The sequence below is a fragment of the Podarcis raffonei genome, chromosome 7, assembly GCF_027172205.1.
Source record: "Podarcis raffonei isolate rPodRaf1 chromosome 7, rPodRaf1.pri, whole genome shotgun sequence".
In the NCBI taxonomy this organism is placed as follows: Eukaryota; Metazoa; Chordata; class Lepidosauria; order Squamata; family Lacertidae; genus Podarcis; species Podarcis raffonei.
The window spans coordinates 22,869,118-22,886,699 of NC_070608.1; the positions used below are offsets into that span (position 1 = coordinate 22,869,118).

The 17,582-nt window shown below is 42.2% G+C and overlaps 1 non-coding gene across 1 annotated transcript; it reads left to right on the forward strand.

Annotated features, from left to right (window-relative positions):
* Positions 1-6,942: 6,942 nt before the first annotated feature.
* LOC128418125 (U6 spliceosomal RNA) lies at positions 6,943-7,049 on the forward strand. The gene has a single exon (XR_008331666.1). It is a non-coding gene; the product is annotated as a U6 spliceosomal RNA (small nuclear RNA).
* Positions 7,050-17,582: the final 10,533 nt, after the last annotated feature.

The window sequence follows — 17,582 nt, forward strand, 5'->3', positions numbered from 1 at the left end:
GCAAAACAGGAATTGCCATCTCCTGACCTGCTGCACTATGCCCCACTTCTGCTGCCACTGCCGCACCCCAGCTCTTGCCAAACCAAAGGGGGTAGGGGGAGCCAAGCAGAAAATGGTGCACTGCATAGGAACACCAGTGGCAGATCCGCGTGCTGGAACACCTCCCTCATGGTGGTGGAAGTGGTGAGGCAGGTGGAGAGCCACCTCTTTCGCTTTTGCTGCTGTCTCTGCAGGCAAGTGTACAGCTTCCTCGTCCCTGAGCATTGGCAATGCTGACTGGGAATGGTAAGAATTATAGTCTGACATCTTGAGGGCCACAGTTTCCTCACCCCGGATTTGGTAACTGAAGGGGGAGTCCAGGGTTGTCCATTCCACGTTTAAACGAAACAAAACACCATGCGTTGACTTAACATTTCTTTTGGCTAGAATGATCTTTTCTCAGGAACTGCAGCAGCAATAGTGGCAACTGTTAAGTTGTGGGTGAACATATCAGACGACACAGCGATTCTTCAAACAGCTCTTGTTTATTCACAGGCCTGAACAGAACTGAACTGAAGGGTTCAGCCAGCCTGCTTATATAGAGCTCCACTAGAACGCAACAGTAACCATTTTCTGTAACTATCCAATCACTGAACATCACTTTCAATCCCTTATTTGCATATGTGGACCTGAGTGAAAACTATCTACAGTATCCCCCTGCTGGCCCAGGGTGAGAACTTCAGTACATAACAGCAACAGCAAAAAAGAAAAGAAAAAGTGGGCAGTTGAAGCACCCCCAGTGTTGACAGTGAGAACCTACCAGATCTCTACTGGTTCCTGAACCTAGATTTCCTCTCTGTTCTTTCTTCTCCCTTCCCAAGCATTTTTCTTTACTGCTTGGAAACAGAACTGAGTGCACATTCCAAGGGGAAAATGTACAAAACTACCTTGCCCCTCTCTTTCTCTTTCTGTGTGTGTCTATATCTGTACAAGCGTGTGCCCTTTTGTTCAGCTTTAAGAATACATCCCAGCAGTAAAATCTGGGGGATGCAATTGCAAGAGAGGAGAGAGCCTTTTTGTGACTTTGGGGACACCAGCGACACTAACAGATCAGGGTGATTAAATAATGGCGTGTTTTGATAGAATAAAAATGCCACTTATTTCATGGCTGAAAACCATTAGTGCAGAATGCTTTCAGGGCAGACAGCTAGGAGACATCTAGGCATTTGTGTGAATTTGTCTGCTCTTAAAATAGCTTACAGGAACAAAGAGGAGGTAAAATGACTTCTCCGTCACTCATCTGGCTGATCTGCTCTGGTTCAGGAACGGTATATCTTCTGTTTGTCCAGAAATTGACTCTAAAAAACTTTTTTTTAAGAAGAAAAAAGCTGTGCTGTGGTGCTTTTGCTTGAATGAGAAGGAATAGGGAGTCTTAGTGTACATTTTCACAAGCAATTTCCCCATAAAGATGCATTTTCAACATTATATTTTCACCCTGCCATGTTAATGCACACTTATGCAGACACAGCTGAAAGTTCAAATTAGGCAGTGTTGCATCAAAATGAAAACCAAAGCAGATTTATCCCCTATCCTTAGACTTGACCCTCTCCCATTGCTTCAGCTGGAATGTCTGCCTTAAACAGATGAAACATTTGTTACCTTAAAAAAAGACCCAGCCCATTCTAATCAAATTACAAAACTTTCTTCAGAGAAGAGGCAAGGAGTTTAGTTTGTGGCACTCCACTAGGCTCTCTGCACAGCCAATTTTTGGAGCAAATTTGCAGAAATAGGTTTTTTTTATGGATGCCAACTTTGGAAAAAGTTCTCCAAGAAGAACATGGTGCACACATTTTCTGACCACCCCTGCCACTCAGAGTAAGTTTTTATTCGTAGACTGCCAAAGAATCACCAGCCACCAAAGAGTAACAGGGTGTGAACGTTCAGTGAGGCGCCAGTTTCTAGGGTCTTGAAATCCCACTTTCTGTGCTGTAGCCAATCTGGTTTCTTTCTGGGTCAGCCAAGTTTTGGCTGCTTGAGCATTGCAGATCCCCAGCAGCTGGGCCTCAGGCAAGCCTGATTAACAAATCTAGGTCACCTGCCCCCAAGCATCAGAGCTCCAAGGGTCTGAATTTTGAAAAATTAACTGCTAACGAATTTTCATATTTTTAGCTACATCAGTGTCACCCACATAAGATCTCTTGCCACACTAGTCATTCTGTCTTGCAGTGTCTCGAAATTCAACTGTGGTGGCGGCCTCCTCACCCCCACCCCATTATCTGACCTCTTCTGTTCATATTTCAATACAGAAGCAGATGTTAGGTTCTTCACATTATTAAGTGTTTGAACTGTGGTCAGTCAGAGAAGCCTTTCTTTTCTTGCCTTCAGCTATCTTACATGGGTTGTCCTGAGGCCAGCTTGGTGCCTCCTTCGATATTTGGGCCTCAAGGAGATTCGTAAAGGGAAGCCATGACCATTAAAGTAGTGTAACAATGTTTTAAATGTGCAGTGCGGATGCGAAATATGTCTGAGAGGCACGCATCACAGGCAGTTTAATCCTCAGTGGGGTCTGAGTGGGGGTGAGGTTAGAATCTGAATTCCAGTGGCTGTGAACGACTTGTGTTATATATTTAACCACAAAATAAGACCTCTAGAATTCAGTAGGATTGCAGCCTAGGTCTGAAGCCTGAAGAGGAATCAAAACAAAATTCCATATACTGTGAGACTTGCAGTAACCCTGATAGACTTGGCAACACAAAGGCAGCGTTAAAACCTAGGCAGGAACTCGGGAATCCTTCCCAGCAGAACTTCTTAGGAGAGGTCCTGGATCAAGTCCTTCACTTGTCAGAGAGAAATGTTTTTCTCCCTCTCGTTCTTTCTGTAACATAGCAACTTTCAGCCTTAATTTGCCAAACTGCAACTTCTGGCACTGCCGCCATGGCGAACAGCAGATCCCATGATAGCGGGTGCCAACCAAGCAGTTAATTACGGATAATCTGGGAGTAATTATCTTTGCAAGGCTTTCACTCGCAGATCGTCCAATAACTGCCTCTCGCTCTGATGGAATGCAGGGCAGGGACACAGATTTCATAGCACTGCACATATTGGAAACTCCCCAACGCGGTCGCCATGAGCAGAGGTACTTCTGTTTCTTTTAACATGGATCTGAATTTGGACTTAAGAAATAGATGTGCTCTGGATGAAGGAGAAAGATAACCTGCTCAATGAATCAGCCACTGAGTGCTAAGGTTTTGATCTGGAGAGGACTCTTGTCATAATTGGATTGCTGTGTAAGTGAAGGGGAGCCTTTGTTCTCTTTTTTCCATTATATTTGCTATGCTATGATTTGGCAAGCCTTCACGTGAAGAACTAATTAATTAATTAATTGATTACTAATGGAATGAAATTATTAATGGATTACAACTATATATGGAATGCAAGAGGGAGTCAACAAGAACTTTATAATTTTCTTTACAGAGTACTTGAAGAAATAGGCTGTGTGAAATACTGTGATGATTTGTGACCTTGCCTACTAAAGAGGGCTCTGACTCTGATTTACTATGGTTTTGGCGAGACACCAGCTTCTTAGAAGATTGGAAAGGATCAAAAGAAGACAAATGCTGGAAGTATGCCAGGAGTCACAGCCCGACGCTGGAATACTTTCGTTTTGGGAAAAGCAAAATGGAGAAGTTGAGAATTGAGTCCTCGAAGGAGGGACAATGCTAAAGAGGACTGATTGATTACAACATGAAGGATAAATGTAAATAAATATTTCACACAGAAAACTACAGGATATACCGTATTTTTCGCTCTATAAGACACACTTTTCCCCTCCTAAAAAGTAAGGGGAAATGTGTGTGCATCTTGTGGAGTGAATGCAGGCTGCGCAGCTATCGCTGAAGCCACAACAGCAAGAGGGATTGATGCGCACCGATCCCTCTTGCTCTCCTGGCTTCAGGGATAGCCGCACAAAGCCTCTTCAGCGAAGCGGGAGTGTTCCTCCCCTTCACTGAAGAGGCTTTGCTTTGCTTTCGCTGAAGCCACAACAGCAAGAGGGATTCTTGTTGTGATGCCTTAGATTGATCCTCCCTCCTCTTTCCTCTTCAACAACATTTGATTCAGAATATTTTTTTTTCTTGTTCTCCTCTAAAAACTAGGTGCGTCTTATGGTCGGGTGCGTCTTATAGAGCGAAAAATACGGTGAATTCCCTTTGCAAGTTAATGGATATGGATTTGTAAAATACGAACGAAAGTCATCACACCAGTGGCTGCTGAAATAAAGGATTAAGATCGGAATTGTTGTATTTGGACTAATTAAGAGAATTGGAGCAGGACCAAGGAGTAACATCAACTCCTGATAACTGGAATGCGGGGAGGCATCCAAAAATGTTTAATTCAGAATTGATTAATTAGCTATTTTGATTGTACTATGATTTGGTATGATTTGGTATTGTATTAATGTGGACTGCTATTAATGAAAAATTAATAAAAAAATTTTTTAAATTGCCAAACCACTGGGCCCTCCTGTCAACATCAATGGAAGTGAAAGCATCTTTCAAGAGGAGGTTCTTACAACATACAGTGTTGCAGTCAGGTCTAACCATACTTCTCATCTGGCTATGTTTGAAAATAAAAACCCAATGTTTGCTTCAGCCAGGGAAATGTGGGGGTCGTCATGTGTCCGGTGGAGATGTCATGTAGGGGATGGTCAGATCCTGAGGAAAAAGGGGAGGATCTCAGGAAGTTGGAAGAGCTGAATGACCCTGGGGGTGGAGATCCTAGTGGTACAGGGCAGATGATATTGGGATCCAAGAAGTGCCTGAGCCTCAGGAGAGGGCCAGTAATCCAGTTTAGACCTCACTTTTGGGGATTTCTGTAATAGCAATCTCTAAGAGTAGTCTCTGGGCAAATAATGTGCATTCACACACATGCACATGACCAGTAAACATTTTTTTTTAAAAAAATCTCACATCAAACATATTGTTGTTCTTTCTCTTCTGTGGATGATGAAGCTGCTCAAAGTGATCTTTTAAATTTTGAGAGCTGCCACTTCACTTTTTGGTCGGTGGCATTACCCATTCAATTGTCTGCTAGAGTTTCATTATTTATATAGGCTGACAAGGTCAGGGAGGGGGGTGGATGTACATTTGCAAAGCTGTGTCCCTCATGAGCAGAATGACAGTATCCTCCAAAAAAGTTCGAAGGAACAGCGCCAACAAAAATCTTCACATGACAACATCCTGCAGGCCCTGTAGCAAAGTTACAATATGTCAAACCCCTATGGTGAGCATATTTGCATTAATTTTTGATTTAAAATGACCTTCCCTGTAAACAAATCCCCACTCTATTGTACACACATGCAGTTGAGCCTTCTGATTATGTTTTATCGTGAACATGTTGAAAAGAAGAAAAGACCAAGATTACAAATAAATGACTGCAATGGCACTAGAATCTGAGTTCAGCAGTGTGGTAAGGAAAAATTATCTGAAGTGGATACAATGCAAAGAAAGGAGTCATAGCAGGTTCCTTTCCTGAGGCAGGAGCCCACATTCGTCTGACAGATGTGCTTACCCATGAAGTGTATACCTCTTCAGCTGTCAGTCTTGCCATCTACCCCACCCCCATCGTGTTTCAGAAGTATCTGTGTTGATGGAGAATCTCTACCACTTATCAAACTTGTATTTGTCCACTTACTCAAGACTTCATGGTATGGTGTACACATACATACACATACATACATGCACACACGTATACTAAAAAACAAACAAACCACAAGCTAGGTGCCCACTCCAGCACAAAATTGGGTATTACAAAATCCCATCTCAGTAGGACTTACTTGTGACCATCTTTTGCTGAATTATGCCTTTGCAAAGGATGAGGTTTGCATGCTGGTATGGTTACATTATTTGAAATTACAGTCATACCTCGGAAGTCGAACGCCTTGCAAGTCGAACATTTTGGCTCCCAAACGCCGCAAATCCAGAAGTGAGTGTTCCAGTTTGTGAACGTTCTTTGGAACCCGAACATCTGATGCGGGTTCCGCGGGTTCTGATTGGTTTCAGGAGCTTTTTGCAGCCAATCGGAAGCCGCACCTTGGTTTCCGCATGTTTTGAAAGTCGAATGGACTTCCAGAACAGATTCCGTTCGACTTCCGAGGTACGACTGTAGATGCACAAATTCATCATAACAATTTTTTAAAAAAATAAATAACATTATCCCTCTTTTCAGCCTAAGTGACTTACATAAAGTCAGTTATAATAGTGTCTCCTTACAGGCTTACAACCTAAAGGCTACAACCCCCAAGAGGGTGGGGAAAGCAAACTCAATCACCAGTTTCTAAAGTGATGTGGTTCTTATAATGACCAGCTGAATTAGCTACAGTTCTAGAGAGAGAAGAAGTCAAATGTAGTCTCTCGGCAGAGTCAACAGAGTGCAGGCTGATGGGAAATAAATTCAGGAGTAATTTAATTATCCTGTGTTCTCCCTCCTAGGGCTAAAAATCTGTTGGGAGCCCTTGCAGGTGATTGCCAGACTTAAGAACTATTTTGTGTGTAGTAAGACCCTTGGGTAAAGACCTTCCCTTTAAATAAGCTGTCTTATTATTTAGCTACCAAGATTTAGTGCTTGCCTGTTTTAATAACGGATGGTGGACTTTCATTCTTCTTGCTGTTTCTAACTGATTTTTTTTTTTACTTCCTTTATTTTATTGTTCACATTACACTGCTGCTAGGTGACAGTTACGGGATGAGCCTGATGGGTCTAGACTCTCAGCAGAGCCAATGGCGAGGCCTTGTGGTCCCAATCTCTTGCTCCTCTATCAGACTATAGCGGAGTGAGAGATGGGACTGCAAAGCCTCTCAATTGGTTCTGCTGAGAGCCCGATTCCATCCGGCTCATCCCACAACTGTCGCCTAGCAAAAGGCATACCATGAGGCTGTGCAGCGGAGGGAGACCAGAAACCTTTGTGTGCTCACTTCGGCAGCACATATACTAAAATTGGAATGATACAGAGAAGATTAGCATGGCCCCTGCGCAAGGATGACACGCAAATTTGTGAAGCATTCCATATTTTTAAGTTTAAAGAATATTTGAAAAAATATGTTAATATTTAAATCTTAGAATAGCTTTGGAAGTGAATATAAGCTGTAGGGTTAGAAGTAGAAGATAGTGTATTTTAAAATAGTATTATTTGTAAGTGATAAAATGTGAAGATTTTTATATTACAAGTAAGAGTGATTTTAAAAAATGGTTAGAAATTATGATATATGTAAACTAAAGATGAGGTAAAATGAAAATCAGATAGGGGGGACTTGGGGAAGCCTACGTAACAATGTTTAGAAAAAATAAGGATAAGACAAGAATTTGTTTGTATTGTTTGTTTTTCTGTTTGTGTCCTTTAGTTGCGTTATAAAATGATAAAAAATTTGGGGGGGGGGGGAGAGAGACGAGAAACTTTTGGCTCCTCCTCTCCTGGAACTGATTCCATTTCTAGCTGTTCACTACAAGAATGGGGTTTTGTTTTTTCCCTTCTCCCTCACAACCACTTTACTTCTTGTGGAGTGTTTTTTTTTTCATGTTGTAAACTTGCAGGCAGAGATAGAATTATCATTAATACCTGTAAGTCGCTCTGGGAGCCTCTTTTGGCTGAAGGTCGAGATTTAAAAAGGAGAGCTTCAATTAAATAAATAAACACATCCTGTGTTACTATCGTACGGCTTAGCCAGGAAACTGAGTATAAATAAGAGAAAATGAACAATAAACATGTTAGCGTCGTTCTGTTCTTTGAACACTACTGGGCATTCCCAATCACCACTCCCAATCTCCCAAAATCAGATATAATTTTGCTTTCCCTTGCTCTGTAAATATAATTATTTGTATTTTAAAGTAATTTTAATGAAGGAAAATTCATTAAGTCATGGCAGATTTGCCTCTGGGTTCCATTTGGTAGATTCTAATTGACAGGAGCCAGATAAGCTCTCTGACAATAAGTAAAAGAAATTGCCTTTATTAGTCTTAAATGACTAGCTGAGACAACATTGCCTCTCCTATCTTCAGCTTTGGAGTGTTTTTCGTAGCTCTTTTATGTTTAATTAGCTATTGTCAGGATCAAAGATAACCATTGTTATAGGAATACTTATAACACCATTGTGTTCATAAAAGTGTGAACATTGACTTCTCTTTTATAGCAGACCATGTATCTAGCTAGAAATATCTATCTAAAGAGTCTCTTCCTATCTGGGGTAACTTGTGACTCATTTTAACTCCCTTCACTATTTAGACCCTCATTTTCAGTTTTGCTCCTATGCTTCCTGTGTTATTGTTGCTAATCGACAAAGAGGCCAGTAATTCAATAAAACTGGCCTCCTGGCAGCATGAAACTCACAGGCATATGCATGCAGACATTCGTCCTCAGTTAATTTCCCCCCCAGCAGGTTGAATTTTGGATCTTTTCTTTATTTTTCCATTGTGTGGTTCTTAAAACCTGTATTGCAGAGGGTGAAATAACTGCCCATCAGGCAACTCTTTTTGTACCTTTTATGTATTTGTTTTTTCTGGCTTCCTTAAGTATGCTTCTGAGCCCTCACAAACTCTCCAGCAAGGAATGAGATATTATTAAGCAAAAAGGCTGGGCTTACAGCTAGCTCTATGCACAGACGAAAAATAAAAACATTTAATCAAGTCAACAAGTATATGGCAGGCTCTAAATGTGGGGGTCTAGGGCTTGTGGCCAAACACTTAAAAATGAAGTTTACACAATGGAGACCTGCGGCCAAAGATTTCAATGGACAGTTTAAATCAATGTGTGAGCCTCTCAGACTCCAAAGCTGGCTTGTCTGATCTTCTGTTCCTAGTAAAGAGCCAGTGTGATATTGGTGGTTAGGTCATCAGAGGAGGACTGGGAGTTCAATGTTCAAATGCTCTCTCAGCCATGAAACACACTATCTCTCAAATGGAATCTACACACATATAAAAGCGCTGTGAAAATGCTTTTTAAAAAAAAGTTTTGAAAAATATATTGAATTTGCCATAGCTCACTCTCGCCATCTAGTGTCACATTTGTATATTGCACTTTACAACACACTTAAAACATTTTATTTGCAGCTGTATAGCTGAGTCCTCAGCCTAAAGGGGAACCTTGAGTCTTGACTTCCTTGGAGAAAAGCTGGGATACAGATGAAATATTTTTATTTACTTTCTTATAACCTGCCCCTCATCATTCACACTATCCCATGGAGAAAGACAGGCATACAGGAAGCTGCCTTATTCAAAATCAGCTCAGTGATCCATCTCATTTCCACTCCACCCTTGTACTCACCGCATGCAGTACTTTTACCATGCCACTATAGTTTGCTTTTACTGTTCATAACTACATTGTTTGTGTCCCCTGATGTGAAACTTACATAATTTTTGTAATTAATTATAGAAATTACATCTTCATTACATTATTCCACCCCATTCATTTCAATGCAAAGGACACACAATGCAAATGGGGGAGATATAATCAATTACATCACATTTATGGACTGAAAGCTGCAACAGTAGTGAAAACAGATCTTATATGGATTGATTTCCATTCAGACACAGGACAGCTTGTTTATTTATAGCTTCCACGCATATCTCAAGGTGATGTACAGAATGCATCAAAAGCTGCTAAAAAACCAGTTTAAAACGGTGCAGAAAATAGCAGCAGCGAATAAGCGCAGTTTCCACTCCTGTTTCTGTTTCCCTGCCACTGTCCTCAGTTCAACTCCATTTTCTTCTTGACCTCTTCTCTTTCTAACCCTGCTTCTTCCACCCATTGTTTCTTCAAGTCTCTGCTTCCTCGTGTCTCACTTCCTTCAAGCACTCTCACACTTTGCTCCCAAGTTCTTCCAACTCAGCTTCTCAGGGCCAAAGTACACATCATGTCAGTCACATGTTTAAAACAAGCATGCGCAACCCGTTTCTTTTTTATTTTACAGGGAGAGAGGTTGTGCACCACCCCCCAATCTGAAACATACTAAAAAGTGTCCTCTGACTAAATGCTTTTTGCTTTCCCAAATGATGTTTACTGCAAGCAGCACCTTGAAGGTAAACAGCAGTCAGGAAGAATGGGGCAAAAACGGTAGAAAATTCTTGTGGGGCTCTGATTAGGTTGGGAGCATTTTCAGGATGAGGGCTGAGAATGGCCTTTACCAAAGGTATCATGGACTTTGAAGACACTCAAACTCAGGACGCAAGGGAGAAATGTGCTAAGAGGAAGGCACGCTTGGCAAATCCACACCATGATCAACTCCTGCCCGGAAACCAGTGTCCCCACTGTGGAAGGATGTGTGGAGCCAGAATTGGCTTCCACAGTCACTTACGGACTCATTGTTAAAACTGTGTTTATGGAAGACAATCTTACTCAGCTACGAGTGATCACCAAAGAAGAAGGAGGTGGCTTTTTTCAAAATAAATCCACCCAGGATAAGCACACCCGTTTGAATGCATGACTAGCAATGTAAGAAGACATGTTCATTTCATGCAATGTTTCCATGCCACTGCAGTTCGGCTTGCAGCAAAAACTACATTATTCATCTCACTGCTTGCTGTGAGGAAACTGTCCGCAAAGGAAACACATTGCAAATTGGGGTGGGGGTGGGACTTCATCAGCTGTATGTCATTGGCAGAATGAAAGCAAGAGTGAACACTGGTCGGTATTCCCTGGGTTGGTTGGTTTCTGTTCTGGACATTAGACGAATAATTCAGCAATTTCCACTCCCATTTCCAGTGGAGATTGCTGGCATCCCTACACGTGACTGAGGCCATGTGAAGCTTGGCCCTCTTCTGCTTACTAGCATTCTTCAGTCTCCTTTCTGTGATAGGAATTTTAAGGTCTTAGATAGATGCTAAATGTTCATAAGTGTACCAACCAAGCATGTACATAGATCAGCACAGGAAGACTGACCTGAAACCATTTTTGATTCCCAAACTGACCTCAGTTATTTCTCTGAAAGGTCAAAGTGGGAAACCTCCCCATTGTCTCTCACAAATCCTGTCTTAAGGGCACATTTAAGATATGAATAGGGTGTGAGCCTGACCTGGCTCAGGAACTAAGTATTTATCATTATAAAAGACTAGCCAGGCTCCCCAGGCAATCCAATCAAGTGACCATTAAACAGATAACCTGACAGAGAGGAAAAACAACATTCAAATTTCTGTTTTAGATCACCTTTTCTGTGATGTAGGTATGATGTTTGTGGGGTGGTGGTCTTGGGTTACACAATTGGAAAGCTTTTCCCATTTCCCTCCTTGCAGAGAAATATTTGAGGTCAATTTGGGAGAGTCAAAATGGCTTCAGGATTGTTCTCCTGTACTATTTCAGACACGTGGTTTATATACTTATGTATGTGTTTGCCTTGTACATTTATGAACATTTATTTTATATATAAATGTTATAGAACTCCTATAACACAAGCCTTGCAGAAGCACTGGAGGCAGCAGAGCGGGGACAAGGAGACCTGGCCTGGGGGGTGGGATATTGAGGGCTAAATAAAGGTAAAGGGACCCCTGACCATTAGATCCAGTCGTGACCGACTCTGGGGTTGCGGCGCTCAACTTGCTTTATTGGCCGAGGGAGCCGGCGTACAGCTTCTGGGTCATGTGGCCAGCATGACTAAGCTGCTTCTGGCATTTACCTTCCCACTGGAGCGGTACCTATTTATCTACTTCCACTTGACGTACTTTCGAACTGCTAGGTTGGCAGGAGCAGGGACCGAGCAACGGGAGCTCACCCCGTCGCGGGGATTCGAACCGCCAACCTTCTGATTGGCAAGCCCTAGGCTCTGTGGTTTAACCCACAGCGCCTAGAGAGACTTAAAAAGGACTAGATTTGGCCCTCAGCTCTCTTGTTCATAGCTCCTACATTGTCTCCAACCTACCTTTATAATCTCTCCCTCTCTCCCTCAACTCTTTTTCTCCTCTCCTATGTTTATCTTGACTTCTGTCACCTCTACTTCCTCAAGTAGTTGTGTGCCACACCTGCAAGAGAAATGCCAGCTGCAATTCCATTCCCCCACCCCCGGCCCAACACCACATTTTCCATGGAAAATGCATTGAGCTGTTCAAATTCTGGCCAGTCCTGGTTGCATTTCCCTTCTGTCAATATTTTATCAACTCCTTCACAGCACCTGCCCTTAATCCAGTATGCCAAACCAGTTCTCTTGTTTGTTTTGGATATCCTTCTTTGGATACCCTATCTAGATTTTAGGCTGATTTTGTGCACATGTCAGGTAGTTTTTTCTTTAATAAATAGACTCACAGGCATCTGTACACGCCAGCTTTACTGAAATGCCAAATATGGGGAAAGGGAATCTGAGGCTGTGTGAGATTTGGAAAGAGTGTGCTATGCACAGCGCTAGGAAGGTTAAGAAAGGGCAGAAAATAAAATTTAGAAGCACTATTGTGCAGATATTTTACTTTCTATCTTTAAAATGGCCAATCCCTCAAAAATTAAAATATCATTTAAAAATGAAATGGAATCGAACAAATGTCTCTTTAAGATGGCACTCTGCAGTTTATGTGCTGTTTACCGGTACATGGAATAACTACTGCTCTGCTAACTCATCCTCTGCTCTGCATCCATCCCCGTTTCAAAACAAAACAAAACCTCGAAATGTTCATCATGGGATGCAGGTTGCAATAATCATTCAGGTAATTTTCTGCTACAAAATGAAAGAACAAGCAAAAAAGCTGGTGCAGATATTCCTATCCTAAATCAAGGTGGGGAGGGGAAATGGATTTCATCCTTGCAGTTTTAGAGAATGGAGGGAGACTGTAAACATAACAAGATAATGAAGGAAATGCAATTGCAAAGAGAAGTTCTTGCTGATAGACGTTAAGGGGATTGTAAGTGGAGCAGCTAATGTGCACAGCAACTGGCCATTGTGCACACCCATGAGGCCTCATGGAGAATGTGCACATAACCCTTTCATGAAGAGGGACTTGTGCGCATTTCCTGGTCAATATACACAATCTCCAGCAGGCATGGGAAATGTGCATATTTTGGCTGAATTTTGCACATTCTCCAGCCAACACATAGTGGTTAGAATGCTGGAATAGGATGCAGGAGAACAATGTTCAAATCCTCACTCAGCCTTGAAGCTCACTGGGTGTCCTTGGACGGTCCTAACCTACCTCACACAGTTGTCACAGTGATAAAATGGAGATCAGGGTAGAGAACCACGTATGCAATCTGGAGCTTCTTGGAGGATAGGTGGGATGTAGATGTAATAAATAAACAACTCATGGAGAACTCTGGAAGTTCAGGGCTCTAAATCACGTGGGGAGCTTACTCAAGAGCATCAGGCTCCCCACTGGACATCACAGAACGGCCTCTACCGCAGATCACAGTGAGCTGGGCAGCCTGTATGGGAGAAGACAACCATTCAGATAACCTGCTCCCAAGGTGTTTAGGGACTTATGAGTCAAAATTAATACCTTAAACCATGGGTAGCCAACCTGATTCCCTACAGATGTTATGGACTACAGCCCCATTCCGCATGGCCGATGGCCGGGGATGCTAATAGTTGTCATCTAAAACATCTGGAGCAGACCATGTTGGCTACCCAGCCTTAAAGCTAATATCCATTTGATTGGATTCCACATTGCTTGTGTTGTGCCTGGTACAACGAAGCACCAACAGTTATTTATTCTCTTGCTTGGCTTTTAAAAAACCTTCAAGAAATACCTGTCCACTTAGATAGCTTTCAGGGGGTACTTACCTACAGGATACCTACCCACTTCATGCATCTGTCAAAATAGACTCAAGTCCATAGAGGTTTTTGGCTCAAAGTGAATTTTACCTTCTAAAAATGTGTTTTTATTGAAGGAGCCCCCACAGTCTTGTTTTTGTTCAGCCACCACTCTGGAAAAGAGAATTAGTTATCTCAGGCTAGTGAATGGGTGGCTGTAGATCATGGTTTTTAGAGCCTTTTCAAACTTTTACTTAGCACTGTTTCTGCAATGAACCTGTTAGCTTTTGAACATTATGCGTAAAAATATCCTTTTGCTAGACAGTAAGGGGGATGGCTATTCAATTGACACTCCAAACCAGATGCCTCATGCTTCTTCTTCTTCCATTATTATTTCCTCTGTGGATTCTACATGATGTGACATTTTATCTGTTATCTTTCCAGGCACGGGGGAAGCAAACGAGGGAGCTGATTAACAGAACCCTGTGCGCAACTAGGAAGCACCGTTCCTCAAGTGCTGAGATGCACAACTGTGCTTTTCAGGCTAATTTGAACGGTGGTGATTGTGTAATGAGAAGGAAGAAAACTGAGAAACATTTATGATTTACTCCGACAGCTGGAATGTACTTATCCAGCCAACGGAGAGGGGGAAAATATTGCTGCTTTTAGTAAAGAAGAGCATAAGTCAAAGCAAAGAAAAACACAGCAATGTTGTGATCAGCACAGGGAAGGAGAAAACAGCCTCAGTTGGTTGGGGTGTCCAAATTCAATACAGATGATATTTGTCTCCGTTAGCTAAAGAATGCCTTAGGAGACAGAGTGAAAGGTCAGGATAGATGTAATTGAGAGAGACAGCAGTTACTCCATTTTCTCATAATAGGGATTCCATTGATAGCTTGCTCACACATCTGTACACACTCGTTTGAAGCGATTCCAGATAATTGGCTAGGTGCTGGCCTCGCTGTGATGGAAATGGCTGAACATGGCCAAATGTTTCTCACAATGGAACATACAGAAAGCAAAGTGTGAAAAATATCCTGGGTAAAGGGAAAAACCTTGTTGAATATGCTTTAGGTGGGAAGCTAACTCCTGATCAGTGCTCTTTGAGGGCCAGTGGGGCCTTCAGAATCATAGCTTACCTGCCTGGGTGTGAACAGCAATTCTGGCAATTTGAATTTAGAGTTACTGGCCCCTCCAGTCTCTGCCAAGAGGTGCAAGATTACAGAGATTTTGGCACTTAACCATGGTTTGTGTTTCCAATGGAAAATGAGGCACTGCGGAGACTGTAGTGTCTTTATGAAATTTTTTTTGCACATATTTACATCTGAGTTTCGATGAGGAGAGGGTTCTGAGCATCCCAACTCCAGAGAGGCTTGCTCCCTGCAGCAGAGCAACGTTGGATTCAAAGGCACCCAAAACACTATCTCTGTGTCTCCTCCACATGATTTGTACGTCCATTGGCCTGCAAAGCATCTGGCTCCACCCTTCTTTTTCTCAGATCCCCTTGCTAAGATGCAACCCAAGTCTCCTGGGAAAAAAAAGACTTTCTGTAGTGACATCACACCCCCTGTGACCCTGGCAACCTCCCTCTCCCGACTGTTGTTATATTTTGCTAACTAACACATAACTGGGGGAGGGACTCCATCTTGTCTCAATGGTTCACTTTTTGTCAGGGTAATGACTCTGCCATCACCTCTTTTGTTCTTTGATGGTACCTCTCTCAGCCGATCTCCTGAGGAAGCTGGTTTGACTTCTTTTTTAGGCCTTGTGAAATCCATTGGTCAAACCCTACATTGACTAATTTCAGAAATTATGGAGAGAACCTGGCAACCAGGAACCTTAGGGGATCCTTGTACCCTGCTAACCCATTATACTAGGTAGAGAAAAGCAGTCTGAAGGTGGCTCCATACTGTCAGTATTTTGGAGCGGGGATTCAAGTGAAAGTTGGTCATTCCCTGTGTTGGCGAGGCTCATTTGACAACAAGAAGAAACCAAGCCTTTGTGTCATTGACCCAGCATTGTGGAACACTCTGCCAACAGAGATTCAGAAGGTGTCTTCAAGTTTTAAATGCATGCTGAAAACTTGTCTATTCCATTGGGCTTTTACAGGCAGTTAAGAATGACTCCACAATACATAGGTGATTTTTGATTTCAACTTTCTATATGATTTTTATTGTATGGTTTGATGTGCTATTGTTGCAAACCACTCTGATTTTTTATGAATAGTGGTATATAAAGTTTAATATATAAGTAAAAGCAAAAAGATAGATTGTGTAGCTGTCTATCATTCTACGTGCACGCACACACACATACACATTGCTATTAATAACTTCTTTCTCTTTGCAACAACCTTACTGTGAGCCACAAATCTCAGAAGCAAATACAAACATATTGCCACATTAGAGACAGTGGGAATAAAGTGCTCCTGAGTGGCTTGTGGACAGCAGCCTGCCGTTTGTGACTCTTTGACCAGCCATAAAGCTTAAGCGCTGGTGCTGACCACCCATGAGCTGGTTGCAACATTTCTGCAGAGGATTTAAAAATGTTTCTCATTGCCAAGAGCTAATCTGTCTTTAAGTGCTTTAGAGTAATGGAAAGTCCTGTGCCAGAAGCGAGAAAGGAAACATAGCATAACATGCTTGGGTCTGGATGTGGTCAATTAAGCATAGCAGCTAAAAAAGGCTGCTAACTTGCTTTCTTAAAATAAAAACAGGCGATTAGTGGGCCAGTTTATGTAAGCACGCTGTGTGATACAAAACAGAATGTGAGCATTGGGGAAATTCATAAATGTTAAGTAATACTTGCTGTTTAAATATGATCCATATACATGTATAAGTATACTAGTACACATATATACACAATAGGCAAGTACAGATTTAGGCAAGCGATGTTCCAGAAGACCACCTTGTGGTTGCCACTATTATTATTATTATTATTATTATTATTATTATTATTATTATTACAGTGGTACCTCGGGTTACATACGCTTACATAGACTCCGCTAACCCAAAAATAGTTCCTCGGGTTAAGAAATTTGCTTCAGGATGAGAACAGAAATCGTGCTCTGGCGGCGTGGTGGCAGCAGGAGGCCCCATTAGCTAGTGGTGCTTTAGGTTAAGAACAGTTTCAGGTTAAGAACAGACCTCCGAAATGAATTAAGTACTTAACCCGAGGTACCAGTGTATTATATTGCATTTGCATCCCACCTTTTTCTCCAATGAACTCAAAGTGGCACCTACAGTTCTCCCCCTCCTCATTCAATCCCCACAACAACTCTGTAAAGTAGGTTAGGCTAAGAAGTAGTGACTGGCCCAAGGTGAGCTTCAAAGCCAAGTGGGGATTTGAATCCTGGTCTCCCAGGCTGTAACCCAACACTTTGTTCTTGCTTGATTTAAAGCAACACCCCAAGAAAGAGGGGGAGAGCGGGGGAGAGTGCCAGCATGGTGTGGTGGTTAAGAGCGGTAGTCTTGTAATCTGGTGAACCGGGTTCGCGTCTCCGCTCCTCCACATGCAGCTGCTGGGTGACCTTGGGCTCGTCACACTTCTCTGAAGTCTCTCAGCCCCACTCACCTCACAGAGTGTTTGTTGTGGGGGAGGAAGGGAAAGGAGAATGTTAGCCACTTTGAGACTCCTTCGGGTAGTGATAAAGCGGGATATCAAATCCAAACTCTTCTTCTTCTTCTCTAAGATTGTTCTTCCTACCTGCACTTTTTTATAAGCACTTGTATTAAACAATTATGCTGTCCGATTAATCACAACACTTTTTAATCCATTTTGCTTTTGGCATGTGGTCCCCAGAAGGTTGCTTACAAAGTTCTTCTTCTTCTTCTTTGGTGATCACTAAGAGCTGAATAAGATTGTCTTCCATGAGCACGATCTTAACAGTGACTG